At 41.1% G+C, this 22,614-nt stretch overlaps 1 protein-coding gene across 3 annotated transcripts in view; it reads left to right on the forward strand.

Annotated features, from left to right (window-relative positions):
• The window catches only part of clec16a (C-type lectin domain containing 16A), a 316,644-nt gene that overhangs the window by 270,048 nt on the left and 23,982 nt on the right, over positions 1–22,614 (forward strand). The gene's annotated exons all lie outside the window — the stretch shown is intronic.

Below are 22,614 nucleotides of genomic sequence, written 5' to 3' on the forward strand. Positions count from 1 at the left end.
TCCTCTATTTCTGGTCTCTTGAGCATCCCTGATTTTAATCGCTCAACCATTGGTGGTCGTGCCTTCAGCTGCCTAACCCTAAGCTCTGGAATTCCCTCCCTAAACCCCTCTACCTCTTTCTTCCTTTAAGACTCTCCTTAAAACCTACCTCTTTGACCAAGCTTTTGGTCATCTGCCCTAATATCTCCTTATGTGGCTCAGTGTCAAAGTTTGTTTTATGACACTCTTGCGAAACACCTTAGGACATTTTACTACGTTAAGGGCACTATATAAATACAAGTTGTTGTTGTCTTTCTATCTCTGTCTCAGTATAACAAATGATAATGATTAAAATGTTTATTTTCTAATTGGCAACACAAGTGAGAGTTAAGATGATTAGAAGCTGTTTTAAATGTTGTTAAAAACACTGATGTTGATCAAATGAGATAATTAGAAGTTGTATTTCAAAAAATCTCTTTTTTAATTGAAAAATGAACTCGATTAGAAAGACACTCTGCCTTTCTTTCGCAGCTTAATGTGCTTCAAGAAGTTAGGTGCAATACCATTGGAATGTTGCAACCACGCACCATCTTTATTATATATAATAGAATTTAGGGCCCAAGATCAGATACTGTCTATCTAAAGGTCATAGAACACAAGAATGGGAAGAGTTCTTTCCAAGTCCTTGTGTAAAGTCTCAAGCTTTTAGAAGTGTTACATTTTAACGCTCTCTATATGGAATCTATTAAAACTCTAAAATTCAAGGAATGGGGGAGAAAGTATATAATAAAGGGTCAGTTGAACCAAAATTTTTATACGACAGCCATACAGTACTATTATTGACACATTTCATTGGAAATGTAGATAATGTCATGTCATAGTACATTTTGAACTATTGCTTTTTTCATCTATTTTTGAGGCTACGTTTAGGAGGTTTTGCCGTTTGCTTAAGTGGTATTTTGTTCTGTAGATTAAGAACTCGCATCTTGTACAGAATACTTTGAGTGTTTAAATAACATTCTGTAAGGCTGAATTTTCTTTAAAGTAATTCTGAAGATGAAACTCTTTATTTAAAATGACAGTGCATAGAAAAATAGGAGCAGGAGTAGGCCATTCAGCCCTTGGAGCCTGCTCCGCCATTCAATATTATCATGGCTGATCCTCTATCTCAATACCATATTCCCGCTCTCTCCCCATACCCCTTGGTGCCTTTTGTTTCTAGAAATCTATCGATCTCCTTCTTAAATATATTCAGTGACTCTGGTAGAGAATTCCAAAGTTTCAACACCCTCTGAGTGAAGAAATTTCTCCTCATTTCAGTCCTAAATGTCCTACCCCATATCCTGAGACTGTGACCCCTCGTTCTAGATCCCCCAGCCAGGGGAAACATCCACCCTGCAATCCAGTCTCTAGCCCGGTCAGAATTTTATACGTTTCAATGAGATCCCTACTCATTCTTCTAAACTCTAGTGAATACAGGCCTAGTCGACCCAATCTCTCCTCATACGACAGTCCTGCCATCCCAGGAATCAGTCTGGTGAACCTTCGCTGCACTCCCTCTATGGCAAGTATATCCTTTCTTAGGTAAGGAGACCAAAACTGCACACTACTCCAGGTGTGGTCTCACCAAGGCCTTGTATAACTGTAGTAAGACATCCTTGCCCCTGTACTCAAATCCTCTTGCAATGAAGGCCAACATACCATTTGCCTTCCTAACTGCTTGCTGCACCTGCATGTTTGCTTTCGGTGACTGGTGTACAAGGACACCCAGGTTCCTCTGTACATCAACATTTCCCAACCTATCATTATTTAAATAATACTCTGCCTTTCTGTTTTTCCTACTGAAGTGGATAACTTCACATTTATCCACATTATACTGCATCTGCCATGTATTTGCCCACTCACTCAACTTGTCTAAATCGCCTTGAAGCCTCTTTGCATCCTCCTCACAACTCACAATCCCACCTAGTTTTGTGTCGTCAGCAAACTTGGAAATATTACGTTCGGTTCCCTCATCCAAATCATTAATATATATTGTGAATAGCTGGGGCCCAAGCACTGATCCCTGCAGAACCCCACTAGTCACCGCCTGCCACCCTGAAAAAGACCCATTTATTCCTACTCTCTGTTTCCTGTCTGTTAACCAATTTTCAATCCATGCTAGTATATTACCTCCAATCCCATGTGCTTTAATTTTTCACACTAACCTCTTATGTTGGACTTTATCAAAGGCCTTCTGAAAATCCGAATACACCACATCCACTGGTTCTCCCTTGTCTATTCTACCAGTGACATCCTCAAAAAACTCCAGTAGGTTTGTCAAACACGATTTCCCTTTCATAAAGCCATGTTAACTTTGTCTAATCCCGTTGATATTTTCCAAGTGTCCTGTTATCACATCCTTTATAATAGACTCTAGCATTTTCCCTACTACTGATGTTAGGCTAACTGGTCTGTAGTTCCCTGTTTTCTCTCTCCCTTTTTTAAATAGTGGGGTTACATTTGCCACCCTCCAATCTGCAGGAACTGTTCCATAATCTATAGAATTTTGGAAGATGACAACCAAAGCATCCACTATTTCTATGGCTACCTCTTTTAGGACTCTGGGATGCAGATTATCAGGCCCTGGGGATTTATCGGCTTTCAGTCCCATTAATTTCTCCAGCACACTTTTTTTTACTAATACTAATTTCTTTTAATTCCTCCTCCTCACTAGACCCTTGGTTCCTTAGCATTTCTGGGAAGTTATTTGTGTCCTCTTTGGTGAAGACAGGACCAAAGTATTTGTTTAATTGCTCTGCCATTTCCTTGTTCCCATCATAAATTCTCCCATTTCTGACTGTAAGGGACCTACATTTGTCTTCACTAATCTTTGTCCTTTTACATACTTGTAAAAGCTTTTACAATCCGCTTTTATGTTCCTTGCAAGTTTACTCTCATACTCTATTTTTCCCCTCTTAATCAATCTCTTGGTCCTTTTTTGCTGAACACTAAACTGCACCCAATCCTCCAGCTTGCTACTTTTTCTGGCAACTTTATATGACTCCTCTTTGGAACTCAAATTTCCATGGGGCCCTTTTTTATTTTGTATTAAATGTAGTGAACGGGACAGATGTCTAATATGCTGATGCAGATTTAATGTGCATTTCAAGCTTACCAATTCATACAAACTAACCCATAATTGAGCGGGTTCCAGAAGGCAGGAATGTAGTGGCTGAACATACAGCCACCAATGGTAGAGCGGTGGACGAGGAGAAGCGAACTATTAGAGGAGTGGGTTTATGAGCAACCAGGTAAAGAATAATGAAAATAGAGTGGGGACAATAATATGGAGGTATTTGAAAATAAGGTTGTGAATTCGGAAGTAAATCTGCAGATTTTGTGAAGCTTGTATAGGATGGGAGTGATGGGAGCGTGAGACTTTGTGAGTGAGGGCACCGGCTGAGGCATTTTGGATGAATGTACAGGCTGAGGCGTTTTGGGTGAGTGTGTGGATGATTGAGGCAGGGATCTGGGTAGGAGAGCACTGGAGAAGTCAAGCTTCGAGGCATTGAAGGGATGGGCTAGTGTTTTTATAGCTGTGGGGGAGAATTGGAAGTGGAAAAAAGTTGTTAGTAATAGAGCAGATGTAGATTAATATTTATTTATGCATATTTGTATCCATTCAATGCTAAGAATTGAAATTTGAATGAATGTACAGGAATCTATAATATAATATAATTGATACTTGCACGTTAATTAAATGTTGTAACTAGTGCAAATTTTTGCACCAGTTGTTCTTTTTCAAAATGGAACTTGACCATATCTTGTTTCTGTGTTTAAAAATAGTTACCACACACTACTCAAATTTCCATGGGGCCATTTTTTGTTTTGTATTAAATGTAGTGAACTGGACAGATGTCTAATATGCTGATGCAGATTTAATGTGCAATTCAAGCTTACCAATTCATACAAACTAACCCATAATGTATCATAGCTCTGTAATTTTTCTGAGGAAGTTTGAGGCAAGGCTATTTGTTTATAATAGAATAAATATGTTTTACTGAGTTCATGCATTTACTAGAATTCTCATTCTGTTAATTAAGGAACCCATTTGTCATTATTCCAGCTGCAACTCTGGTTTCCCAGAAAGATGCCAGGTGGCCTCACAGTCAGGAATACTTAGCAAACATTTGCATACTGTATATTTTTGAGATCTGTGCCTTTATTGCCTGTAATCTGCAACTTAATAGTAGCACTTGCTTAATAGTAGTACTTGCACTTTTGGGTCAGAATGTTGTAGCTTCAAACTCCACTCCAGAACTAGGGCACATAATTTAGGCTGACACTCCAGTGCAGTACAGAGGATGTGCTGCATTGTTTAGAGTTGCTGTCCTTCAAACGAAATTTTACACCAGTGCCCTGCCTGCATGTTTCAGTGGGTCAGAGCCCACGGCACTATTCAAAGATAATCAGGGAGTTCTTCTGGTGTCCTGACCAACATTCCTCCCTCAAACCACCATCACCAGAAAACAGACTGTCTAATCATTCATGTCATTGCTAATTTTGGATTCTTGCTGTGCAGAAACTGCCTGCTGCATTTACCTAAATTACAACAATCACTGCATCTCAAAGTACGTGAAATACATGAAGCACCTTGATATGTTCCTGAGACGTGTTAAGACGCTATATGAACACAAGTTTTTATTTTTGCATAAATAAATTTCTATACATTTTCAGTAGCTTTCTTGTCAAATTTGTGTACTCAGACAGCACTAGCATTTCCTTTGTGTCTTGAGAGAGTACTTGTTTCCCTCCTTTATCTGCACTCCCTGTAAATCGTTGTGGTGGATTGTCATCTTTTTGTCTCTTGGTTGTTTCCAGTAAAACCTTAACTTCTGCACAGAGAGGCACCTTACCTTTCAGTGACATTTGTGTTTCCACCTATCTGTTTGTCCAACCCTAAGGAACATCTACATTCTACAGTGAAGTGGCACCCTTGTTTGCAGACATCTAAGAAGGGATCAGGTTTTCTTTCCTGAGATTGGGTTTTCTCTGCCTTAGAGGAAACTTCGGTTGCCCCTGCTGTTGTTTCTTCAGTGGAGATGGGTGTAGGAAAATTGATGGGCTTGAACAACAGGACAGTTCCCATATGCATGTCCTGCCAGCTTAGTCATAGTTGATGGTGAAGTTACTCTTTCTTGTTATCCATGCCATAATCTAAAGTTGAAAATAAAAATAAAATACATTGTAAATGGCAAAAAGAAATTATTTACTTACCGCAACAAGAGGCAAACATTTTATAGCTGTTCATTGCAAAGATTAATGTTCATTCTGATCACTTAACTAGGACTCAATCTACTCAAAGTTACTGAATTAATTGCTGCTTTCTCTGCGTTATACAGAAAAATTTTACATGATTTATTTAATTTGTGCTCAAGGCTTGAAAACTATTTTAAATATTTCTGTTGCAGTATTTAGACCCAATAAAAGAATTGTAGTGTATTGCTGCCAATATTACAAGCCTGGCCTGAAGCTTGTGATTTACTCCTTTCCTGGACCTTCCTTTGTAGAGCTGAGCCTTCCCTCCTGATAGTTTCTGGATCACTACATATATGCTAGCTCAGTTCTCCTGCTGTGCAAAAGACATTGTCACCACACTTTAATCCTGCCAGTTCTTACCTATTCCCTGTGACTGCCTCTCACCTGCTCTTCAGTGCCACCATCAAATTTGCCATTCTTTGACTTGGAACTTTGACTGCTTTCCCAGCCAGTGCCTCTGTTGCATTCCCAGACCTTAGCCTGTACTTGGGTCCTGGGCATATGTCCTCCAGCCCCATATTCCAGAGCCTTGCAGCCCCCATTAGCCCTACCCAGCGCAGTGCTCTTAGCTCCCTCCTCAGTGCTCCCAATTCCCTTTCCTCTGCTTCCAGATTCAACAAGCTATCACTGCCCTCAGGTTCCATCTTCCTCTCAGTGCTTCAAGCCACCATTGACCCCTCTCAGTCCCTACAGACCCACTCAGTTTCTGTAACCCATCTTTCCCTAACTGCTCTTGGTCTCAATCACCATTCAGTCCTCATAGAACCGTTTAGTTTCCCAGAGCCCCTCTGCCCCCTCATTGCTGCACCAACCCAGTTATTCCTTTGCATCCACCCCTCCCACAACCCAGTCTTCTTTCATATTCCACCTTTCTCAAATGTGCTCATGCACCAGCCACAACTCAGTGCACCATTTCCCTCAATATCCCAACCCACTCCCTGCCTGCTCACAGATGCCAGTGTTCTCCCCAGTTCTCCCAGACCTGTCCCCCATCCCCACCTTGCTCAAGTGCACGTGGCAACACCTGGTGGACACCTTTTCCCTTCCACAGTTTCACTTGCCTCCAACCTAGAAAATGTTACCTCCCATCTTCCTGCATACCGAAGCCTTAAAAAAGATGAAATAAATATTGAGTAGTAAGAAAAGGAATATATGGGATAGCCATACAGACACGTTGGTAACCTATAAATGAGAGGGGAGACAGGGGAGGGGACACAAAGAGCGAGACAGAAACAATGAATAGATAACTTAAATGCAAATAGAGTAATGTAGACACCACAATCAGAAATGTGTGACAATTATACAAGAGAGAGAAAGGGAAAAATGGTTGAAGGCAATCCGAGAGAGAGAGAGCGAGATGAAAAGAAAATTAAAGATTGGGAAGGGGGCAGAGTCGGAAGAAATATCTTTTTTTTTGTCCATAAGCAATAACATAGAAAATCAACTACATAATGCACTGTATGGTGTATTGCTTCAATCATTATGAACAACATATTCTCCAAATCATCATAAGCAATTCTATGAATGCTCTGCTGATTCATTTAAAAAAAAGTTATGTTCAATGCTGTAACTCATTCTTGGGGCTTAGTTTGCATATCATGTCACCAGAATCACTCAAGAATGATGCTGTGCGCTCAGCCATTACAGTTTCTTAGTAATGTGCGTGCAGATGTACGCTGCATACGGTTGCTCCCTCTACCTTATAGCCGTCCGCATAATCAGAAATTATGCTCCATAAAAGCCAAATATCACACCTATGTTTTAAAATCTGAGAACAGATGAGATATTTTGCTTACAACTCTGGGTAAGCACATGCTAACCTTGTTGAACAAAATATCCTTTCCTGCCATGTGGTACACGGTAGCGTGACAGAACTTGACCTCTGGAAAGTGGCAGCAGTTACTGTACTGAGATACAAACTCAATTAGGAAGGCTTGGAAGTGGAACAATTGTAGATTTTTTTTTTTTTAAGTTGTGTTCAAAGCTGTAGTGTACTCTTTAAGGTTTGATAAATGTATTAGCCATTCTTACTTTGCAAGTGATGTCATCAAAATCACAAAAGTATGCCCTAGCTTTGTTGCTCACTCTGCCATCACAGTTTGCCATTAATGTGTAAGTATCATACCTTCCAGCTACACAATTCAAGATGGTATCTCCTCCCCCACTGTCATTAGCATTACAAACTAAAACCCAAACATGGAGCTGAAATTTAAATTCAGGAAAACAACACACTTGATTTTTGCTATAGGTTAGGCTTACGCACAGTGGACTTGTAACAGTAATTGGATTGGGGAATTGAGCAGAGATAAAGTGGCGGGAATGGAATAGACCACGATTAACAGCTAGGGAAAAAAAAAATCAATGCAGGAGAGGGATGTGGGAATAGCAGGAAAGTCACATAGTGGCGCAAAGACTAGAGTGGAGGGGTGAAGAAATGCCAGAGGAGAAATTGAGGGGAAGGATTTGCTAGACCAGGGACAGTTGAAAGAGAGGGAGAGATTGAGGAGAAGCAGGCAGTGGTGTCCCAATGAGAATGCAAGGCTGGTTTAGAGCAGAGGAGGGTAAAATTTGTAATGATCAAACTGCAAATTAAATGGAAGAAATAGATTAATATCTTCATATGAATCACACATGCTAACCCATGCCCTGGCCATCAAAAACAGAATGACTAATTGCAAAAAGCTGGAAATCTGAAACAAAAACAAAAATATGGTGGAAATCAGCAGGCCAATCAGCAGTGCAGATGACTGATAAATTAACATTCATGTGAACTGGATTAATTTACAGATGAACAGCATAAAGGGAAGGGGGAATGAAACCACACACGCACACGCACGTTTGTATAGAAAAGCAGGAGATGGATAAATGACTGAAATGAGACAGGAGGAGGCACAATGTGAAAAATTGAAGGCATATACGAGAAACCGGGAGCATATGAATAGCTGAGACAGTGGGGGTTAGAAATGGAAGCAGGGAAAACTGACACAGCAGCCAAGGAGTCTGAAAGAAGAAAAGAAAACAGGTTGATACCCAGGATGCAGAACACCACAACAGACAGTTCCCACGCCAAGTACCACCCATTCCTCCCCTCTCCCCCCCCCATGTCCAAAATGCTGATACATTCATTTCCTGCCAGTGAGAGTGGATGGGGAACTAAATGTGCACGCAGCAGGGTGCTTGGAGGCATTAGTGTACACAATAGAAGTTTTGAACAAAGCAGTCACCTAATCTGCATTTGATCTATTCAGTGTAGAGAAGACCGCACCTTGAGCAGCAAATACTGTATACTGTGGGGCTATGGGGAAAAAAAGCGGGGAAGTGGGACTAATTGAATAGCTCTTTCAAAGAGCCGGCACAGGAACGATGAGCTGAATGGCCTTGTGTAATATTCTATGATTGTATTAGTTTGTACAAAGTACGTGTAAATTGCTATCTCATCCAGAAGGAGTGTTTGGGGACCTGGATAATGGTGTAAGAGGAGGTGAATGGACAGGTGGAAATTACCAATTACTTGTGCAAGTCCCATCAGTGCCATACAGGCAACTATCTAGGTTCAGAGCTGCCGCCCAAAATTGCCCTGGCAACGCCGGGCACCCCCTGCTAGTGTATTATAAAGGACTGGCCATTGTAAATTAAACTGGATCCTTTAACCCTTTGTGTGCTCTGGCCAGTAAGAAATAACCAAAGAACTAACCTTACAGGCGAAAATATTTATTTATTGTCACATTGTATGCAAATGTAACACAGAATGTATAGGAATATAAATTATGCATAATATATAATAATGGGGATTTGGTATTGATGAGGAGTAACCATAACCAGACTTGGAGACCATTTCCAGAAAAGGGTCAAGGCTACAGCTACTTTAAACTTTTATGCAGCATGTTTCCTTTCTAGGGAATGCAGGAGATCTCGGTCACATCTCCCAAACATCAGTCCACAATTGTATCGAACAAGTAATTGATACATTTTTTTGCTGGGGCCAGGTATTTTATCATATTTTCTGTGACAAGCAGCCAGCAACACAACAGGCCTGTCCATGATTAACTGCACTCATGCCCAAATATGGTCCGAGCCTGAATACCATGCCATTCATGAATAGAACAAGGTACCATTCCATCAATACACAGATGGCTTACAAAAACAGAATCTCACACACCAATCCACATTTCCCAGGCAGTTCCCATATTCGTTCATCCTGCAGCCAGCTTTATTAAAGGACCAAGATAATTCTGGATGCTCTTTGTGGAAACAAGCGTGATATTGCAACATGGCTTAGCGAAAAGAAGAAAATGAGCATGGTTGTGTATTTCTAACCATCAGCAGTTAGCAAAGTACCCAGCATTTTTCAAATAATGTCATGGGATCTTTTCTGGCCACATGAGCAGTCAGACATGGCCTTGGTTTAATATCTCAGCTGAAACACGGCACCTCCAACAGTGTAGCACTCGCTCAGTACTACATTGAAGTGTCGGCCTAGATTATGTGTTCAAGTCCATAGTGGGGCTTGAACCCGCAGCATTCTGATTCGAGATCAGAGTGCTATCAACATAGCCAAGGTGACACTTGGCACAGTATTCCCCAGTTTACCCTCCACCAAGCTCCTGCCCCATTTGATGTATTGACATACAAAATTGTATGATATTCTAAACTGAGTATCATTAGAGCAAAAGTAAGGAAACTTTAATAAATGTTGGAAACATTGGTTAAACATTTAGAGAGGCTGCTTTGTTAGAAAGTTAATTGAAAACAGATTATTATAAACTGTTTCTTTGAGAAAGTAACAAACCAGTCATGCAGAATAAAAGCTCTGGTTTGTGTAAGCATTTTACCCAGTCGGCATGACACAGGAGTGCAGCATGTTGACACTGCATCACACTGTGCCCCTGACTGGTAAACTGTGGGCTTATGACCACAATTCTTCACATGATGAGTTTTCTAATCTATACGGTCATTGTGAGGTACTTCAGCACAGGGAGAGAGGGAGCATTTATCCTAATATAGACTGGGATCGTACTAGTGTAAAGGGCAGAGATGGGGAAGAATTTCTGAAATGTGTTCAGGAGAACTTTCTTGATTAGAACGTTTCTGGTCCAAGTGGAGCCAGTGTCAGTAGTGGAACATTTAGGGAACAGTGATCATAATATCACAATGTTTAGATTAGCTATGGAAAAGGACAAGGAGCAATCTGCAGTAAAAATACTTAATTGGAGGAGGGCCAATTTCAGTGAGTTGCGAAAGGATCTGGCCCTGGTAAATTGGAATCAAAGATTGGCAGACAAAACTATAAGCAAACAATGGGCTGCCTTTAAAGAGGAGATGGAAGGGTACAGTCGAGGTACATTCCCATGAGGGGGAAAGGTAGAGCAACCAAAGCCAGAGCTCCCTGGATGATGCAAGAGAGAGAGAGTAAGATGAAACACAAAAAGGGGGCGTATGACAGATGTCAGGTTGAGAATACAAGTGAGAACCAGACTGAACATAGAAAGTTCAGAGGGTAAGTGAAAAAGGAAAGGAGGGGCAAAGAGAGAGTATGAGAATAGATTGGCAGCTAACATAAAAGTGAATCCATAAGTCTTCTATAGGTATATAAATAGTAAACGGGTAGGAAGAGGAGGGGTGGGGCCGATTAGGGACCAAAAAGGAGACCCATGCATGGAGGCAGAGGGCATGGCTGAGGTACTAAATGAGTACTTTGCATCTGTCTTTACCAAGGAAGACGATCCCGCCAAAGTCATAGTGAAAGAGGAGGTAGTTGAGATACTGGATGGGATAAAAATTAATAGAGGAGGTACTAGAAAGGCTGTCTGCACTTAAAGTAGATAAGTCACCAGGACTGGAAGGAATGCCTCCTGGGATGCGGAGGGAAGTAAAGGTGGAATTTGCGGAGATACTGGCCATAATCTTCCAATCCTCAAATATGGGGTGCTGCTAGAGGACTGGACTGCAAATGTTACACCCTTGTTCAAAAAGGGTGTAAGGAAAGACCCAACAACTATAGGCCAGTCAGTTTAGCCTCGGTAGTGGGGAAGCTTTTAGAAATGATAATCCGGGACAAAATTAACAGTCACTTGGACAAGTGTGGATTAATTAAGGAAAGCCAGCATGGATTTGTTAAAGGCAAATCATGTTTGACTAACTTGATGGAGTTTTTTGGTGAGGTTACAGAGAGGGTTGATGAGGGCAATGCGGTTGATGTGGTGTACATGGACTTCCAAAAGGCGTTTGATAAAGTGCCACATAATAAACTTGGCAGCAAAGTTGAAGCCCATGGAATAAAAGGGACAGTGGCAGCATGGATAAGAAATTAGCTAAGTGACAGGAAACCAAGAGTCGTGGTAAACGGTTATTTTTCAGACTGGAGGAAGGTGTACAGTGGTGTTCCCCAGGGGTCGGTACTAGGACCACTGCTTTTCTTGATATATTTTAGAGACTTGGACTTTGGTGTACAGGGTACAGTTTCAAAATTTGCAGATGACACAAAATTTGGAAGTATAGTGAACAGTGAGGAGGATAGTGATAGACTTCAAGAGGACATAGACATGCTGGTGGAATGGGCAGACACATGGCAGATGAAATTTAACGCAGAAAAGTGTGAAGTGATACTTTTTGGTAGGAAGAATGAGGAGAGGCAATATAAACTATAAAGGGTACAATTCTAAAGGGGGTGCAGGAACAAAGAGATCTGGGGGTATATGTGCACAAATCGTTGAAGCGGGCAGAGCAGGTTGTGAAAGTCTGAGTTCCTTTTTTGAGCACATAGAATCATACAGCAGAGAAAGAAGCCACTCAGCCCATTGTGCCTGTGCTGGCTCTTTGAAAGAGCTATTCAATTAGTCGCACTCGCCTGCTCTTTCTCAATAGCCCTCCAACTTAGTTTTTGGCTAATTGTTATTTTTAATTCAGTAGCAAACCTGCTGGTATTTCCTAGTACCACTTTCTAGATTAACAACAGTTAGACATACAGTCATTGCTTAACTATACAGCACTTCATAAAACAAAGACAGCAAGGATTGCAACAAATACATATCTGTATGTGGTAACTATAATAATTACAAATGCTTACCTTTATGATCATGAATTAAAGTAAAAGTTAGAAAGCAGTGTAATGGGGAATTGCCACGCAACTACAAATCTGGTCAAAATAGCAGAAAAAGATCAGCAGTTAGGGAAGATGCATTACCAACTGGGGAATTCTTTGAAGTCCAGTGCTAGGGTGTATCACATGGAATTTCCTTTCATGAATTTTTTTTAAATTCCTCAGCATTAAGCTGCGGTAATTTGGGGAAACTGCTGTAAACCTCTGTTATTTTTAGTGATCCACTGATCATGATACAGTAATTTCCCCAATATGTACAAAACAAAAATATCAAAATAAATTGACATTTCTAATAATTGTGGATAAATTCAGACACAGCACAAACATGACTGGCTTGAAAGCATCATCATCACGAGTTAAAGGGGAAGTCTCACCATGAGTACTGCCTTTTTTTAAGAAGTACATTGCCACAAATAATTATGGTTAATTTAACTTTTTCTGTCTATTTTCTGAATATTGTGTAAAAGATGAACAGTGTTGATGATCTTATGTGGCCAATAGCTCAGAGACTATATTGAGCCTGACTACTTTGGAATCCTATCAGTGCCCATTCCTAGATAAGATCATTCGATTGCAGTGGTTTTGTACTGAGGAATGTAAATAAAGCCCCTTCCATCTGCTGCATTTCACAAGATAAGGTTCCAGGAAACTCATTGATCCATAAGAACACTAATACATAGCATAAGAACAATTGTGCCACTGAGATAAGGCCACCTGTTTCTCTAATGTAAACACAGGGAGCTGTGGGAAGTCCTGCACATTTTCTGCAAGTCAGGTCACAGTTTTAACAGTCCATGTACAGAGACCAGCTCCCCACTCCCGTGTAGAAGTGAGAGAGGGGCACTCTCCTGAAATGACGTGCAGTGTTTTAGTGCTAAGTAAAAGCATCAGAGATTCAGTTGTTTTAACCATATATGTTAATTCACCATCTTCACACAATTGCCACAAGCCAGTTCCCCAAGATGAAGCTCAGCAATTGATGTTTAACTAAAAATATACGAAAATAAAAATGAAAAAAAATCATTAGAAATGAAATAAAAATATGAAAAGTAATCCTAATCCTTAGTCATTCATTTTGAAATGGGAAAGAAATAGCGCTTTATTTTTACAAAGTTGACTTAAACCTCACAACAAACCCTATTTGTTGTGTCACAGACAGCAGCTGGAATTGACTTAGTGAAAGCCCATAGTAAATTCACACAACCAGTAAACTAATTCAACAATCACCCCCGGCATAAGAGGTTGGGCTAACGGTGAGCAGCTGAGCCACACAGACCAGGGTAGTCCCCATTTTGTTCTGAGTTGGTTGATCTCCGCTAGGGTGGTAGTAGAAATGCTACAATTGGCCTTAGTATCTCAGGATTATGGAGGGAAAAATCAGCAAGGGGTCGCTATCCAGTGACCCCTGAAAATGCACATGTGGACGTTGAGCAAGGTCAGGATTGGCTCCACCTCGTCGTCGCTTGGCCTGCCAAAGCTTCCTATCTAGGCACGCACATGACAAAAGGCCATTGGGTGAGATGCCAGAAGCAGTGGAACCTTAGCTCAGCAAGAAATCAATACCTTCAACAGAACTGTAAGGAAAGGAAATAATGATGGAGAAGCAAGTGACTGGAATAAAGAAGTTGTGCAACTAATTTCATGGAATCATAGAAACTTACAGCACAGAAAGAGGCCATAAGGCCTGTCGTGCCTATGCTGGCTCTTTGAAAGAGCAGTTGTGCTTACTCCCACACCCCCACTTTTTTGTCTATAACCCTGTAAGTTTCTCATCCTTGAGTACCTGTCCAACTGCCTTTTTAAAATTATATATGGAATCCGCTTCCACCACCTTTCCAGGTGGAGCATTCCAGATCCTGACAGCTCTCCGAGTGAAAATAAATTCTCCTCCCCTCTAGATCTTTTGCCAATCATTTTAAATCTATGATCTCTTGTTATTGGCCCAATTTGCTTTAGGTTTTGACTCTCGCCTCTGAGTCGGAAGGTTGTGGGTTCAAGTCCCACCCCAGAGACCTGAACACACAAATCTAGGCTGACACTCCAGTGCAGTACTGAGGGAGTGCTGCACTGTAAGAGGTGCCGTCTTTCGGGTGAGATGTTAAACGAAGGTCCCGTCTGTCCTCTCGGGTGGACGTAAAAGATCCCATGGCACTATTTCGAAGAAGAGCAGGAGAGTTATACCCAGTGTCCTGGCCAATATTTATCCCTCAATCAACATCACTAAAACAGATTATCTGGTCATTATCACCTCACATTACTGTTTGTGGGAGCTTTCTGTGTGCAAATTGGCTGCCGCGTTTCCTACATTACAACAGTGACTACACTTCAAAAAGTACTTCATTGGCTGTAAAGTGTTTTGGGACGTCCTGAGGCCGTGAAAGACGTTATATAAATGCAAGTCTGTCTTTCTAACTAATCCACAAACAACAAATTCCCCTTCCTCCTTCGCACATTTAAAAGGCCTGTGGAAGCAACTACATCTAACTGAAGAAAACATAATGCCAGTGCTGTGGAATTCCCCCTGTTAGTATTGTGAGATAGATTACGTAGCACTGGAACACAAAAAACACACTGCGCGTGTAGTTGTTTTAGCCACGATTCTTAATATTTTTTTTGCTGCCTGACCTCCAAAAATGGCTGGGAAGTTTCATAAAGACCAGTGAGGGAGAAAAATGCATCACTGGCATGTCCAAGTGGAGCGGATCTTTTGTCTCGCCTATAGCCTAGGAACTGATATTCGTGTATAAATACTTTGTTACAGCCTAAATATCTTGGTCTGTATCATGACAGAGATGCCAATTTGTAAAAGAAACATACAGGAAACTTTTTTTATCCGGCACTGACGGGACTGGCTTGGTGCCGGTTGATCAAAAAGTCCGGATTACAGAGAGGTATACTTACTAAGGTATGAGAGCCCCGTACACCACAGATCCAGGCGTCCCAGTTACATGGCAACAGGTGCAGGAACTCCGGTTACACGGCCACAGGTCCAGGCGTCCCCGTTGCATGGCAGGCAACAGGTGCAGGAACCCCGGTTACACGGCCACAGGTCCAGTCGTCCCCGTTGCATGGCAGGCAACAGGTGCAGGAACCCCGGTTACACGGCAACAGGTCCAGTCGTCCCCGTTGCATGGCAACGGGTCCAGGAACCCGGTTACACGGCCACTAATATGAAGTAAAACTTACCTGAACCTGCTCCTGAATTTTTCCGGTTATTTAGGTGCCGGTAAAAAGAGAGTTTCCTGTATTAAATTGGGCCCATGATCGAATTACTTTCCTTCTCATGAACTTACAAAAGGGTATTCTTTTGTGTGCCTCATTCTCAGGCTAGTATAAACCAGTATAATTTTATGTTTAAATAACTGAAGCTAACATGGTTTACAATTTTAGTCGTTAGTTTTGTTCATTGGCTGTCCTTTTTATCACAGTTCACCAGATGGAGTACTGTAGTTAACTTGACCGTTATTATATTTCCGTTAAAATGTTGAGTCTATAGGAAAAAAAGTATGATTTTAGATTTCTACGGTGCCTTTAATGTCCCAAGCCGCTTCACAGAAAAGAAACAGATGCTAGGCAGTAGTCGGAGAATAAGTTAGGGGAAATCATCAAAGGCGTGGTTGATGAGATAAGTCTCGAAGATGTTTCAAAGGTGATTGGAAAAATAGCCAGTTGGATGGATTTAGGGGGAGAGTTCCAGGGATTGGAGCTCTCCAGTGATCTTGTGTTGGAAGTGCGTGGGTTTGGATATCATGAGAGGTTGAGATTGAGCTCGGCAATGATCCCTTCCATGGTGGAATATAATAGCCTGCCACCATTCACTGTCCAGGCCAAATGATGAATAATAGCTACTTTACGGTACTGTAGGGCAACTAACATCTATGTAACCATTACCCAACAAGGGGTCAATACTTTAAGAAGGGGACGGGAGAAAATTAGTGAGAAGAAAAAAATAAACACTTTGATTTTCTTCTTCAGTTTCAGTTGATAACGTTTAGTGCATGGTACAATACAATCCTGATTAGCAAGAGCTAGCATAGAATCTAACACAATTCCATTTGATTAGATAATCAGTAGAGACTGGTTTAAAAAGCATTTAATTTTTGTTAAGTGCTACTGCAGATTCTGCTTAACAGTCAAATCTGCTTTTAGCTATATCATCTGTAAAGGGTCTGGAGCATTTGTTCCAGCAGTGGTGTTCAAGCAGTTTAATCCATACAGCATCAATGATGACTCCAAGTTATCGCACTGCAAATTAGGTGCCGGATTTAAAATAGTACCAATGTAAATTTGGCATTGTAACACCATCTCTGGCCAATCATATAAAGAAGTATCTGACCATTGATTCAGGTGTCCGTATACCATGCGCTGCTAACACGACACCCCAGACACAGTTCTATATGTTGTTTGTCAGATCTCGTGCTAGTGTGCATGTAGCAGTAAGTAGATTTCAGTGCGTCTTCATTTGAAGTAAAAACCTGCATGTGCACAGTGACTCTCCAGGTTTCAGAGGAAATTAGAATGGCACTGCTGCAGACAAATAAAACAGCCACCTCCCCCCCTCGCCCCGGCCCTGCACACGAGGTACTATAGTTCAGTAAGTCACTGAGACTGTACCTCCAAGATGCCTTTGGTATACTGCAGTGTTATCAGAGATTTAAATCATTTGCCTGTAGCCATCCTGCTGCTTTGCTCTAAGATTTCTCTGTAAAAACTTGCACCTGTATCCGTTAATAGGGTCTAAAAAAAACTTTGTGCCTACACACTACCAGTATTAACTTGAGGGCTGCTATCAAGCAACTCTGATCAAAACCTATCCTTGCTTACTTTACTTTATTAAAATCCTTCCCATTGAAACTGCACCGCTAAAACTGATTAATGGCTTTAACAAGGTTAATTCTCCTACTCATGTTAATGGTACCGTTTCTAACAGCTATATAACAATGTGGTGTAATGAGACAGATTGATATACAGTACCTTGACTAGTCCCCTGATGGCTCTGCTAAAATTAGCGTTAATGACTTTTCTCTGATGGTTTTGCAGTGTCTATAGCCACATTCGGTCTTGGCAATTACACAAGTAATATCTAATTGCTTTGTGGCTACACTTTGTTAGAATGGGATCGGTTCCAACAGGAAATTTCTATGTTGTTATCAGCCATTATTCATTATAAGTTAGATGATAGCATTTATGCGTGTGTTAATGTGAGTATACTGCAAAAGGAATTAAAATGAGCTATATTCAAATGTTGTTCCTAAATTCAGTTTGTGCTTAGCTTAAAACAGAAACTGCTTGAAATGTACAACAGGTCAGTCAGCAGTGTGGAATGCTTTGGACAAATCTTTCTTTCCACCCCCAAAATGTCAATGTTATCTATTCTCTCCAGACGCTGACTGATCTGCTAGGCGTTTGCAACATTTTCTGATCTTGTTTCAAATTTCTAACATTTGTACTTTTTTTTGTATACTTAGCTTAACTTGACTGTACCATTAACAGGTTGTATTGTGCTTAACGAGTATTGGGATAAATGGTTCATTCTCGGGTTGGCAATCAGTAACTAGTGGTGTTCCGCAGGGGTCAGTGCTGGGATCCCAACTCTTTACAATCTATATTAACGATTTGGAGGAGGGGACCAAGTGCAACGTATCCAAGTTTGCCGATGATACAAAGATGGGAGGGAAAGCAGTGAGTGAGGAGGACATAAAAAACCTGCAAAAGGACATAGACAGGCTAGGTGAGTGGGCAGAAATTTGGCAGATGGAATATAATGTTGGAAAGTGTGAGGTTATGCACTTTGGCAGAAAAAATCAAAGAGCAAGTTATTATCTGAATGGAAAGAAAGTGCTACAGTACAAAGGGATCTGGGGGTCCTGGTGCATGAAACACAGAAGGTTAGTATGCAGGTACAGCAGGTGATCAGGAAGGCCAATGGAATCTTGGCTTTTATTGCAAGGGGGATGGAGTATAAAAGCAGGGAAGTCTTGCTTCAGTTATACAGGGTACTGGTGAGGCCACACCTGGAATACTGCGTACAGTTTTGGTTTCCATATTTAAGAAAAGATATACTTGCTCTCGAGGCAGTTCAGAGAAGGTTCACTCGGTTGATTCCGGAGATGAGGGGGTTGACATTTGAGGAAAGGTTGAGTAGGTTGGGCCTCTACTCATTGGAATTCAGAAGAATGAGAGGCGATCTTATCGAAACATATAAGATTGTGAGGGGGCTTGATCGGGTGGATGCGGGGAGGATGTTTCCACTGATGGGTGAGACTAGAACTAGGGGGCATAATCTTAGAATAAGGGGCTGCCATTTCAAAACTGAGATGAGGAGAAACTTCTTCACTCAGAGGGTAGTAAATCTATGGAATTTGCTACCTCAGAGAGCTGTGGAAGCTGCGACATTAAATAAATTTAAAACGGAGATAGACAGTTTCCTAGCTGATAAGGGAATTAAGGTTTATGGGGAGCGGGCAGGGAAGTGGACGTGAGTCTCTGTTCGGATCAGCCATGATACTATTGAATGGTGGAGCAGGCCCAAGGGGCTGTATGGCCTACTCCTGCTCCTACTACTTATGTTCTTCTTGAGATTTGGTAGCTAGTTTGTGAAACAGAACCCTTAGCAATTTGAAATAAAACAGTAAAAGGCTTGCATTGAAATGTTTTACTTCTGCCCAGACTGGATTATACTGAGTTTTTACCATCAGCCTGTCTGCTCAAGTAAATCACTAATCTTCGCTGCATCAATTGTTTGTTGATGGAATGAATAATGTTCAAATGTATTTAGTCTTCCTTACTCTTCATCTTGTGCACTACTTTCTGTATCATAAAGTAAAGTTAGTTCTATAGAGAGGTAAAATATTATAATTGCTCCCAGTCAATCCCCAACAATTTTGATAAGTGTTTGTGGTTTTTGTAGATCACTTATGAAATAAAATAATTGTATTCTTCCTCACTTTTCAACCATCTTAGACAAATAGTAGTTTCTGTCATCTATGGGTTGGGGGAGGGGGGGAAGAGAGGTTGAGAGGGGGGAATAGAAGTTGTTTAGGAGCACACTCCCTTTTTAAGAAGTTCACACACTGCATATCTATTTTGGCCATGTGATCTTTACCACACTGTATAGAATAGGACCCAAGTGTTCCATCGCTAAAATGGTATGCAAGAACTGGGACAGATTGTAATGGTTAGTTTTGACCAGACACATTATGCAGGGTTCTGAGAGCCACAAAGGAAGCACCTGGAAGACTTCCAACTGAAGCCAATCCCTTTCACTCAAGTCCAGGAAAAGCCAATTCTGTCAGAAAAGGATTCAAAAGTTTGCACAACTGGGCAGAAGATTGTATTTTCAAAGTGCCTTTGAAATAAGAATAGCATTATCATACCAAGCTCATTCGGCCAAGTTTATAAATGAGCCAAGTCGCCATGGCTTCAAATGACAAGCTTCTGTGGCAGCCGTGGGTAGTGACTGGACTGAGAGATGACATTAGCCAAATATTTCCAAAGGTTTGACATGGCTGCTCTCGATGTAAGGGCCAAGACAGCAGCCTAGGACATTCTTCTCTGCAGACCTGCAAGACTGAGGATTTCAGGGTTTGCTGTGACATTCCAAACCAAGTTCCTGCTACTAACCTTCCTGGATAAAAGTCCTTGAGAATCAGGTTGATGGCAGTTTGGAGTGTTTCAAAAGTTACAATGGAGCTTGAAATCTGTCCAGGGCTTGGGTCCAGCCTGACACACACAGCACACAGTTCATGCTAGTACCTTAAAGGGCAAAGCTATAGTTAAGATTGTCCATACATCTGTTTCTTATTCCATCTCACGCCCAGCCCACTGCCCCATCCATTTGTGGCTATTCTGGGTGCATTATTAGTTACCAGATTCAATAGTACTTCCATACACGCTTTATTGAAAGAAGGTGAAGAAATGGTAGTAGGCGGGGCTAACTCAACTCAACAGCATTCAGGACACAGTCACCTTGATCAGCACCCTATCCAGCAGCTTAAAGATGCACTCCCTCCACCACCGGCGTACCGTGGCTGCGTGTGTATTATCTACAGGATGCACAGCAGCAAGTCACCAAGGCTTCTTCGGCAACACCTCCCAATCCTGTGATTACCACCATTATGCATGCAGATGCATGGGAACCCCTTTACCTCCAAGTTCCCCTCCAAGTCACAAACCAACCCTGGCTTGGACATATATCGCCGTTCCTTCATTGTCACTGGAACTCCATACCTAACAGCATTGCGGTAGTACCTTCACCACATGGATTGCTGTGTTCACGAGGATGTCCATCACCAACTTCTCGAGGCCAACTATGGATGTGCAATAAATGCTGGCCTTTCAAGCGACACCCATATGCTAAGAATGGGGAAAAAAACTCAATCTTTTGACTACAGTAATCCCATAGTGGATCCTGGGGGTGATACCTTCCTTCCAGGATGGAGCACAGACTCAAGGATTGGGGATCCAATCACTCAGCCCTTGGCATGTAAACAGGCTCAAGCTCTTGACATGTAAACAGGCTAAAGTTGCAAGGAATTAGGGCTTGGTTAGGTAAAGTTTAGACAAACAATACATTGTACAGTAGTGAGATACATTCAATTCTTCATAGCTGTATTGATTTGGCATTGTTGTTTTCTAAACCTTTCTGCTGAACACCTCGCAAGAGTCACAAAGAATACTCAAAGCAGGGACAAGACCCAGGCATAAGTAGACTCTCCATCACTAAAGGGCTTGGATTATCTTTGAACATGTTAGAATAAGTGGTTGCAGAGATTCTGTTGGAGGAATTGAGACAATCAGACTGTAGCCCATCAATCCTGAAATGGAAAGTACCTCCTCTACACTTTTCCCTAGTTTCTCTAACAGCTAGAATCATTCAGAAAATATTAACAGAGGAAACCACCATCATTCTGGTGGCCACTTACTGAGCAAAACTGAAGCTGAAGTATTTGCCAGGCCTGTGTGTTCTATGAGAACAAACCTTTGGTAAACTCATCACTAACTGAAATTGAGCAAATTGGGTAATAGCACAGAAACATCATGGAAAGGTTCATTCTACCCATGCCACAGTCTTACCAGGGTCCAACATGTGCAGGATTCTCTTGACAATATTTGTAAGGATTCTGGAGTAATTTGCATGATTTTACTAAGCATTAATGTCTTGATCTGACAGCCCAGGGCAACAAACACTTTTGCACTATAATGCTCCAAGTTGACCTGAATATTTTAAATCCTGCTACTGCTTTCTGCCTTACCTTGGTGTATGTGGATGCTAAATGAATGTTCAATTACTTACTGTAGACATGGTCTTTGTATCTCTTTGAAAGAAGTTCACCTTCCATATACAAAGCTCTTGCCTCTTTCTTACCTGGTATATTTGGTGCTGTCCAAAATGACCATGCAAAGACATGGCTTTCTTAAAGAACAGTGTTCAACATCATTTATTTTATCCATGTGGATGACTGAAAATTACATTTGTATGTAAAGGTTGAACTTTTATTTAAAAGCCTGTATTTACAGCAGATAATCTAACATATTTGTGTCTTAACAAATCTAGATCTGCCATATTAGGTTATGAAATCATCAACATTGGATTAAATTCGAAACTGAGTTAAACTATCGTGACATTACCACCTCCTTAAGGAAAACTTTTTGCTGTTTCAGTATTATTTTTAACGCATTTTAATTTCTTGATAAGATCTCTTTTTTAAGGTCACCTCCTGCAGGTTGGGCCCATCAGGCTAAGGCTGTTTCAGTCTAAAGTAGCTGATGCAAGAAAATGTTGTTGTTTTACAAGGTTTTGAAATTCTCTTTCACACTTTGAATTCTGTATTTATTTTTTGAAACATTTGAAGCTCAGGCTTCTTGTCCAACAATGAGTTTCTATGCAGTGATGTGTCATAGAAATATAATGGTAACATTGCACAATGAAATTAGAGAAATGTTAGATTCCCAGACTATAGCAGGATTTTCTAAATAAGTCAGTTATAAGATTTTATCTCGTTATACTCATGATGTATAAGTTTACAGTGCTTATGGCCCAGGCAAACCATTTTTTATTTTTATGAGCTATGAATTAGAGCAAGATAAAGGTCCTAATTTATAACTGGTCCTTTTCTGGGGCAAAAGTTAATCAAGTCCTTGAATTCTTACCCACGCTTCCCAATGTGGGTCAAACTGTTCTGCACTTTAGTCAGGCTACACTGAAGTCTAACATTGAGAAATGTTGGTAACAC

This window comes from Somniosus microcephalus, chromosome 11, assembly GCF_052327205.1.
Source record: "Somniosus microcephalus isolate GS21.2 chromosome 11, FLI_Smic_1.0, whole genome shotgun sequence".
Taxonomy (NCBI): Eukaryota; Metazoa; Chordata; class Chondrichthyes; order Squaliformes; family Somniosidae; genus Somniosus; species Somniosus microcephalus.